This window comes from Rhinopithecus bieti, unplaced genomic scaffold (assembly GCF_001698545.2).
Source record: "Rhinopithecus bieti isolate Rb0 unplaced genomic scaffold, ASM169854v2 scaffold_15776, whole genome shotgun sequence".
NCBI lineage: Eukaryota > Metazoa > Chordata > Mammalia > Primates > Cercopithecidae > Rhinopithecus > Rhinopithecus bieti.
This window is the reverse complement of record NW_016808836.1, coordinates 1,907,426-1,917,695: the sequence shown is the minus strand read 5'-3', so window position 1 is coordinate 1,917,695 and position 10,270 is coordinate 1,907,426. Positions and strand designations below refer to the sequence as shown.

General features: G+C 38.5%; 1 pseudogene across 1 annotated transcript; it reads left to right on the top strand.

Annotated features, from left to right (window-relative positions):
* The first annotated feature begins 935 nt into the window (after window positions 1–935).
* LOC108539061 (protein PAT1 homolog 1-like) lies at window positions 936–3,700 on the top strand (annotated as a pseudogene). The gene is made up of 2 exons (XR_001888264.1): window positions 936–2,032; window positions 2,097–3,700. The product of XR_001888264.1 is annotated as a protein PAT1 homolog 1-like (transcript).
* The last annotated feature ends 6,570 nt before the right edge of the window (window positions 3,701–10,270 follow it).

Genomic DNA, 10,270 nt, shown 5'->3' with positions numbered 1-10,270 from the left:
AGCCTGGGTGACAGAGCGAGACTCTGTCTCAAAAAAAAAAAAAAAAAAGAAATATAAGACACTTTTAAGTGCACCAATATACATGTAATGAGAATACCAGAAGGAAAGGAGAAAGAGAAATGAGCACAAAAATATTCCAAGAAATAATGGCTAAATTGCCGGGCACGGTGGTTCAAGCCTGTAATCCCAGCACTTTGGGAGGTCGAGACGGGCGGATCACGAGGTCAGGAGATCGAGACCATCCTGGCTAACACGGTGAAACCCTGTCTCTACTAAAAAAATACAAAAAACTAGCCGGGTGTGGTGGCGGGCGCCTGTAGTCCCAGTTAGGAGGCTGAGGCGAGAGAATGGTGTAAACCTGGGAGGCGGAGCTTGCAGTGAGCTGAGATCCAGTCACTGCACTCCAGCCTGGGTGACAGAGCGAGACTCTATCTCAAAAAAAAAAAAATAATAATAATAATAATGGCTAAATACATCCATAATTTGTTGAATAAACATTAATTAATACCCACAAGCATCTCAACAAACTGTAATCAGAATGAATGCAAAGATATCCATGAACAGACCCATCATAGTAAAAGTGCTAAAAGTGAAAGAAAATGTTGAAAAGTATAAGAGAAAAATGATGGGTCACTTAACAATGGAACACCAATCAATTGACGACTGACTTCTTATCCAAAGCAATGGAGGAGATGAAGGCAGTGGGATGATATATTCAAAGTACTCAAAGGACAAAAGCTCTGTCAAGCAGTAACATACTGTCTTTCAAAAATGAAGATTAGCCGGGCGACGTGGCGGGCGCCTGTAGTCCCAGCTACTCGGGAGGCTGAGGCAGGAGAATGGCGTAAACCCGGGAGGCAGAGCTTGCAGTGAGCTGAGATCCGGCCACTGCACTCCAGCCTGGGTGGCAGAGCGAGACTCCGTCTCAAAAAAAAAAAAAAAAAAAAAAATTAAGATGAAATAAAGCCCTTCCCAGACCTACCATATAAGAAATTGTAAAGGTTATTCAAACAAAGCAAGTAAATCCACATGGAAATTCAAAACCACATTTTTAAAAAGAAAATATTTATAATATACAAAAGGCAGCAAAAATGCACATTTCTTTTCTCTTAATAAATTTAAAAGGCAATTGTATAATACAATATGTACATAATTATACTGTTGGGCCTATAACATGGAAATGTAATATATTTGACAATAGCAGCATAAAGGAAGTAAATGACAGCAGAGTTGTATTGGAGTAAGGAAATGATACATGATAATAACTAGAATTCATAGGAACAAATATGAGAAACAGAAATAGGTGGCCAGGGGTTGTGAGCTGGTGGAGGACCTGGCCATGGAGGAGGCTGAGGAGTCAGTGCTTCTTCCCTCCCTTCCCCTCTCCCCTCCCTGCTCCCTCCCCACCTCCCCAAGAATGTTCCACTATGAGTCTTGGGAGGATTGTCTTCTGGATGAAGATGAAGATTACTTTCAGGGACTGAGAGAAGAAGATGAAGAGATTGATCAATTCAGTGATGATACATTTGGGTCAGGTGCAGTTGATGATGATTGGCAGGAAGCACGAGCACCTGGCTGAATTGGAAGACAAGCTACCAGTGGCAGTTAATGAACCAACAGGCAACGGAGAAAGGGAAGAAATAGACTTGTTGGGTGACCATGAGGAGAATCTGTCAGAAAGGCTCAGTAAGATGGTGACTGAAAATGAACTAGAAGATCCAGCTATGAGGGCAGCACAGACCAGGCCAGTTTTACAGCCCCAACCAGGAAGTCTGAATTCCAGTATCTGGGATGGATCTGAAGTTCTGAGGCAAATCTGAGGACCACTGCTCACTCAGGAAATGTCTACAGTGTCTGTATTAGAATATGCCTTGCCTCAGAGGCCCCCCAGGGTCCAGAAAATGATCAGGACCTTTCTGAATATGCATTACTAAGATGGTCAACTTCACCTATCATTGGCAGTCCTCCTGTTAGAACTGTTCCCATAGGTACCCCACCTAAGCAGATGGCTTTGCCCCACAGAGCCTATGCAGTCCTAGTCCATAGACTTTCCTCCACCTGAAACCAGCAACTGAAAAGGAAGGCCAATTTGGAAGATTCTGCATTCGAAGCCTGTCCATGTTTGGCCCCCAATGCCACCGTGTTATCCTGGTCCCTATGATGAGAGGATGTCTCCAAATCAGTTCTACAGGGTCCTGAACTCTTCCCTCCTGGGTCACCCTTTTCCTCCTAGTGTTCCTCCTGTTCTCAGCCCCCTTCAGAGAGCACAGGTTCTTGAAGGAGCACAACAACAGCCTGGACAGATGTCTCCCAGCCAGTTTGTATGGGTCCCTGGATTTGTAGTCCACTTGCTGCTATGAATCCCAAGTTGCTACAAGGGCAAGTTGGGCAGATGCTTCCCCCAGCACCAGGCTTCCATGCCTTTAGTGCTCCACCCTCTGCAACACCACCTCCACAGTCCAGGACCTCACTTGCAAAACCTAAGATCTCAGGCCCCAGTGCTTAGACTGGACACAACTTACCTCCATCCACAGCACCACTGACTCTTGCATCAGAGACAGCAACAGAATAGAAATCAGCATCAGAATCTCGATGGTGCAGGAGATAGAGGAAGTCACTGGAGCAGTCATCACGATCATCTCTGAAAGGATCTATATGCCAATATCATGTTGCAGCAGGAAAAGGATTGGGCCACTAAAATTCAGATGATGCAACTGCAAAGCACTGATCCCTACCTGGATGATTTTTATTACCAGAATTACTTTGAAAAGCTGGAGAAACCATCAGCTGCTGAAGAAATACAAGGTGATGGCCCTAAAAAGGAGTGCACCAAGGTTATCACCCCTCAGGTGGCCGAACTGGAGCATGCCTATAAGCCAGTACAATTTGAGGGCTCTTTGGGAAAGCTTACTGTTTCCAGTGTGAATAATCTCCAAAAAATGATTGATGTTGTTGTATCATCTTGGAGTGAGGATGATGAGACAAAAGAAGAACAAGTACAAAACAAGAGGAGAAAAGCCCCTGTCATAATTGAGAAAACTTACAGTTTGCTCCTTGATGTGCAGGACTATGAAAGACATTACCTCCTAAGTCTAGAAGAATGACCTGCTCTAATGGATGAGCGAAAGTACAAAATTTGTAGCATGTATGACAACTTAAGGGGGAAATAGCCTGGACAAGAGAGGCCTAGTGATGACCACTTTGTACAGATCATGTGTATCCGAAAAGGGAAGACAATGGTTGCCTGTATTCTTCCTTTCCTCTCCACAGAGCAAGCAGCTGACATTCTCATGACACTCTCTTTCCTTATCAAGAAGGATGCACAAGATGAGGTGCTGCCATGCTTACTGAGTCCCTTCTCTCTCCTCCTCTATCATCTTCCAACAGTGACTATCACCAGCCTTTTGCAACAGCTAATGAACCTACCTCAAAGTTCAGCACCCTCCAATCCTCACTTCACTGCTGTGCTCAGAACAAATTCTGACAGGATTCCACTGAATCCCTAGATCAATTTGAGAAATGACTTCTAAACATTGGGTCTTCTCATCTGTGATTATGGTGCATGTTTCAATTTATTAAGGCCTTCCCTAGCTTCTCTCAACAAAATTGTGTAATTTTTAGGTAGTAGTCTTGCATGTGTTTTATTAAATATATTCCTAAGCATTTTATGTTCTTTATCAATGAAATTTTTTTGATTTCATTTTCAATTGTTTGCTGTGATAGAAAAATTCAACATTTTGGTTGAAATTTTCCTTGAAACTACCATTGTCCTTGAAACTACCATTAAAATCCTTTCCACAAAGAGGTTGATTCAGATGACTTCAATGGCAAATTGACCCAAGATTTGTCAAAAAAACAAAAAGAATATCTAGGGAAAATAAACAGCTAACATAGAACTTTATGATAAATTATCAACTGCTTTTTCACTAAAGTCAGACTCAAGGATGTCTGCTCTGATAATTTTTTTTTTTTTTTTTTTTTTTTTTTTTAGACAGAGTCTAGCTCTGTCCCCAGGCTGGAGTGCAGTGGCACGATGTTGGCTCACTGCATCCTCCACCTCCAGGGTTCAAGCTCGTCTCCTGCCTCAGCCTTCCGAGTATCTGGGATCACAGGTACACCACCACACCCAGCTAATATTTGTATTTTTAGTAGAGATGGGATTTCGCCATGTTGGCGAGGCGTGTCTCGAACTCCTAACCTCAGGTGATCCAACTGCCTCAGCCTCCCAAAGTGTTGTTGGGATTACAGGCATGAGCCACCACGCCCAGCCTTGCTTTGAGTATTTCCATTCAACACTCTACAGAATGCCCTAGCCTGTGTAGTATGGCAAATAAATGAAATATAAATTAAAAGGAACTGTCTTCACAGATGTCCTGATTATGTTTNTTTTAGACAGAGTCTAGCTCTGTCCCCAGGCTGGAGTGCAGTGGCACGATGTTGGCTCACTGCATCCTCCACCTCCAGGGTTCAAGCTCGTCTCCTGCCTCAGCCTTCCGAGTATCTGGGATCACAGGTACACCACCACACCCAGCTAATATTTGTATTTTAGTAGAGATGGGATTTCGCCATGTTGGCGAGGCGTGTCTCGAACTCCTAACCTCAGGTGATCCAACTGCCTCAGCCTCCCAAAGTGTTGTTGGGATTACAGGCATGAGCCACCACGCCCAGCCTTGCTTTGAGTATTTCCATTCAACACTCTACAGAATGCCCTAGCCTGTGTAGTATGGCAAATAAATGAAATATAAATTAAAAGGAACTGTCTTCACAGATGTCCTGATTATGTTTATAGAAAATTCTAAGTAATTTATAAAAAAATAAACCCTGCTAAAGCTAAGTGAATTTAGCAAGTCATAAAATACAATATCAAGATACAAAAATGTAAATACTTTAAGGACAAATTGTTTCTAGGTGTTAAAGAATAGATTACAACTCTAAAGTCTTATCAATAAGAGAAAAAGAAACTATAATACTGCCTCATTTGACTATAGATGGAAAAGTTCTAATTAAAATATCACCAAATGAACTCTAGTAGTATGACAAAAATTATAGCATATTACAAGAAATGTTTAAAATTTAAGAAAGTCATAAGTACAAATCAATACATCAATAAATTTAAGGAGAAAAACATAAAATAGATAACAAAATGTCCTTAGACAAAATTCAGCAGTTTTTAAATTAACAATCACTACAAAAGTAGGCATCCGGCCGGGCGCGGTGGCTCAAGCCTGTAATCCCAGCACTTTGGGAGGCTGAGACGGGCGGATCCCGAGGTCAGGATATCGAGACCATCCTGGCTAACACTGTGAAACCCCGTCTCTACTAAAAAATACAAAAAACTAGCCGGGCATGGTGGTGGGCGCCTGTAGTCCCAGCTACTCGGGAGGCTGAGGCAGGAGAATGGCGGGAACCTGGGAGGCGGAGCTTGCAGTGAGCTGAGATCCGGCCACTGCACTCCAGCCCCGGCGACAGAGTGAAACTCCGTCTCAAAAAAAAAAAAAAAAAAAGTAGGCATCCTCCCTCTACCCCCACATATACTGAAGGAAATTTAAAGTCAGCAGAGAATTTATCCCCAAATGAAGACTGAATATTATAGTAAACGATTAAATGTAGGTTCTGAGGAAACATAAGACCAAAGAAAAAAATGTTGGGAAATATTCCATTAAATTTGGAAAAACAGATACCTATTACCATAATATTCAACTGTGTTCTGAAGATTCTAGCTATTGCAATAAGAAAATTAAATATAAATACTGGAAAATAAAATTTTATTTATGTAATCTGCAAAGATTACATAACTGATAACCTATAAATCTTAAAATGTCTCATAAAAATAGAATGCATGGTCAGACTATATGCATGTAGGCAGAAAATACTGCATCAATATAGCAAAGTATCCAGAATGACATTCAATTAGAGGGAAGAAAAAAAACAAGACAAAAATAATGGAGAAAGCCAAGTATATGAAAGTCAAAGTAAAGGAATGATGATAGGCCAAGAAATACATTTGAAAAGTGGCTTAAGTCAAAATTTAGGAATACATACAAAAACATACCTAAACTGAAGCTATAGGGACACTCAGTTTACCAGTTCACAGGATCTAAGAGAACAATTTGGAAATATCTAGTAGGGTATATAGAACCTATGATTGATTTAGCATTATCTAACATAACTGAAAGAGTGTATCATGTATGAGCAATTGTTCTTCCATGTATATACAGCTACTGAAATTCTAGTTCACATAAACCAATGATCACAGACAAGGATATTTATTGAAGTATATTTGAAATATGAAAACCTGTTAAAACATAAATACTCATCAATACAAGTTTAAATTCATTATAGTATGTTCAAATAAAAAATTGAGCTATCCCCATTAGTATAGTAGTGAGTATATAAAAACAAAACTGGGTCAGCAATTTATTGCAGAGGAATATGTGAGCAGCAGAGAAATACACCATTCATTTTCCTTTCCCAGCATAGCTAAACATTTGCCATAAGATCTGAATATTCTATCTTTAGGGTCACTGTGTTTTGGTTATGGCATTTCCAGTGTGGGTTCACATCCCAAAATATTAGATATTCTGAATGAGACTTCCTTAGTAAAGTTTATCATGCACTAAAGTTAAGCAAATTTTCTTTATTGTAAGATTCAAATCTTTTGATAGCCTGATAATAAGCATTTTTTTAAAAAAGGGATTTAGTATTCAAAACTTCACAAGGCTGTGTGCCCACAAACCATTTCTCAAGTGCCATTAAGTACTACTAATCCCAGAGATGTTCTTTTAGGTATGTTGTGTTAAGGCACTGGTACTTTGAAGGAACAATCCACTGATACATTAACAAAATTTTGCATTAATATATGTCTCAAAATCCTCAGCTTTTTGTTACATCCAATTAGCGTTATTTGTAAAAAGAATTTGCAAATGTTGAGCAATGATATAACTAGATAGTAAATGACTTGTACAATGATATATTATGGCTGTCTTATTGGCATAAAATGGACCTGGAGTTGCAAACCATAATGGATCCATGAGATCACAGACATTTTGGTTGACAATGGACATTAGTTTAAGTTGAGAAAAGTGGTAGTATGGTAGTCTTAAAGAAATGAGTTACAATTCTTTTTAAGGAAGAATTGAATTTCAACTGTATATATTCACGCAAACCCCTACATGCCATTAAATCTATATATTTTGGTGCAGATGCTTTTGTGTTCTTACCAGGAAGGCTTCTCACAAAACTGCTTGATGACTGCCACCTGGTTGGAAGTATTGTCAGATGCCATAAATTGTAAGATACACCTTGATTTCAAATATGTGAAAAATTGTGCTCAGTGTTAAGCATTGAGGAAATTATCATATCCAATCTAGGCCATACTTTGGCCATTTAAAGCTAAGAAAAACTGAGAACATGGATCTTGAAGATATTTGGACTGGATCAGCTCTTCCTTTCCCATCATTAATTTGGAAAACTAGAACAGATCTATCCCTGGACAGTCCAAGTAAAGAAATTGTTTTGCTTAATTGCTTTACTAGGTTTTTGAATGAATGTGCTGATGGTTTAGAATTTCTACTTTCTTCATACTCACCTACATTTTTGTCTTTTAAGAACTATCCTCGTCTGTTGTATTATGAGGATTATAATATCAGTGTACAAAGAGCTAGTGAAATTTTGATATTGCCTCGAAATTTTTGATAAAACAAAAAATATCTCCTCCATCTGTACTTACATCTAATTCTCATTCACAATGCCATAATTTTTTCCTTTGATCAGATGTACTAAAATCAAGCATTAATATTTTTTCACAAAGCCTTAATAAGTCTATTTTATTTTCAAATTCATTAACTCCTTTTAATGATCCTTCCTTCTTTCTTATATTGACTTATTTTTCCCTTAGTTTCTTGAGTTTAATGCTTCTTCATTATTTTAATAGTTTTATAAGCGATTACTATGTTAAAGAGACAGTATTAAGTCACTGGGAGTAGAGTGGTGAGCAGGAGAAACAAAGCGCTGACCCTCAATATTTGTTTCCTGAATACATTAACAGGTTATTGATTTTTCACTGAGCACAGGTTTGACCACATTCACAAATTCTGATCTCATCATTCATTTCTAAATTGTCCTTTATGGTTTCATTTTCTTTTTAATCTAGTGTCATTATATGATTGTAGATTTTACATTTCCGAAATGCCAAAGTACTACTCTACAGATCATTTATTAAATTAAAAGAAATACTTAGCTTTACAACAGAGAAACCTGGCGATTACCATATGAAACAAGTATTTCAGTTACCTATCGCTGTGTAACAAACTACTCCAAAACTTAGTGGCTTAAAACAGACAATATTTTACACATAAATCTGCAATTTGGGCAGGCTCATGGAGGAAAGCTTTTCTCAGCTCCACTTAGCACCAGCTAGGACAACTTTTGAAGGTTAAGGGTTAGAATCATCTGAAGGCTCGTACCCTCATACGCTTGGTGCTGGATGCTGGCTGTTACCTCAACTACAGCTGTAATCAGGACAGCTTTACTTAGCTTTTCTGTGTAGTTACTTGGCATCTTCATAGCATGGTGGCTGGGCTTCATCCCAAGTGGGTCAGGCAAAAGTTGTATTGCCTTTTGTGACTTAGTCGTGGAAATCACAGTGTTACTCCTGCCGTAAACACAGGCCCGCCTGGCCAGATTCAAAAGGAAGGACCATGAGCTCTACCTCTTGGGGAGTGTCAGTATCACATTGTAAGGTGAACATGCAGAATGGGATATACTGGTGTGGCCATCTTTGGAATGTATGTTCTGCTACACCAAGTGAATGAACTAAGGATACCATAGTGGTATAATGACATTGTATGCCACCTAATGGGTTACAAATTAAAATACAAACTTTCTCCTATGAAGTATTCTTGCCAAAATATTTAATCTGTACCTAATTGGGTCTCTAATCCCAAATTCCAGATAATGGGAAATACTGGGGATAAAGAAGCACATTAAAAAATACTTTGAGAAAACGAGAAAACTCCAGAATGTGATATTCTATAAGACAACTATCCTGAGTGCTTAAAAAGTCAATGTTGCAATACAGTTGTTGGGGGGAAGGGCCATTCTTATTTTAAAAGATACGAACAATGCACAGATGTAATTCATGAATTTGGTTCCTGAATTTAAAAATAACCTATGAAAAGCATTCTTTACACAAGTGAAAAGAATGAACACAACTGAGAATATGAACACACACTGAATATTACAGATTATGGAATTATTGCGAGTCTCCTTAGGTGTGAAGTTACTGGGGGGTGGGGGTCAAATCTTTTGGCTTCCCTGGGCTACTCTGGAAGAAGAATTATCTTGGGCCACACATAAAATATACTAATGATGGCTGATGAGCTTTAAAAAAATCGCAAAAAAATCTCATCATGTTTTAAGAAAGCTTACAAATTTGTGTTGGACTGCATTCAAAGCTGCCCTGGGGCACATACAGGTTGGACAATTGTTATATAGCAATGAAGTAGGAAGCAGCCTTTATTCTTAGATGTGATGTGTTACAGTATCTACAATTTATACTCAAATACTACAGCAAAATATGTAAATATCATGTATAAGCAAACCAAATGTGACAACATATTAACCATTGCTGAATCTAGATAGAACATAACAGTGTTCATTATTCTTTTAATTTTTCCAAATGGATAGTGGCTGTTAGTTTCTAATTTATCATTAATTGTGGGCAGAAAAAACAGACTGACATACCTGCTTTTGGGTTATAAAAGGAAAAGCATTATAGCTATCCCTGAGTCTTTAAAACCTTTACTCTCATAATCTTCACACCCATTAAATCTAGAGGTCTTTCTCACATTAATTTTCAGAGATAGGTTCTGACTTTATAAATGGAAATTTGATCTATTTTACTGGATATTATCCCGTTAATTAGCCCAATCTAAATAAGGAGTGAAAGGTAATAGACGGTTTTTACAAATTCCTTACACCCACAGGGCCTTCCTCTCACATGAATGTACTAAGTGTATCCCTAATGAAAAAAATAAAGCAATATTTATTGATCAAATCCTATGTGCCAAATACTCTTTTAAAGGTTTTGTCTTTTATTAGCATTTCATCCTCACAAAAATACTATTAGGTGGTACTATTATTACCATTTTAAAAAACAAAGGCACAGGGGCATGTTTTGCCAAACACCACATAGGCAGAGGTGGAATTATGAGAATTATATTATTTATATATATCAAAAAGATATGCCAAGGCTGGTCTTTCCCATGTT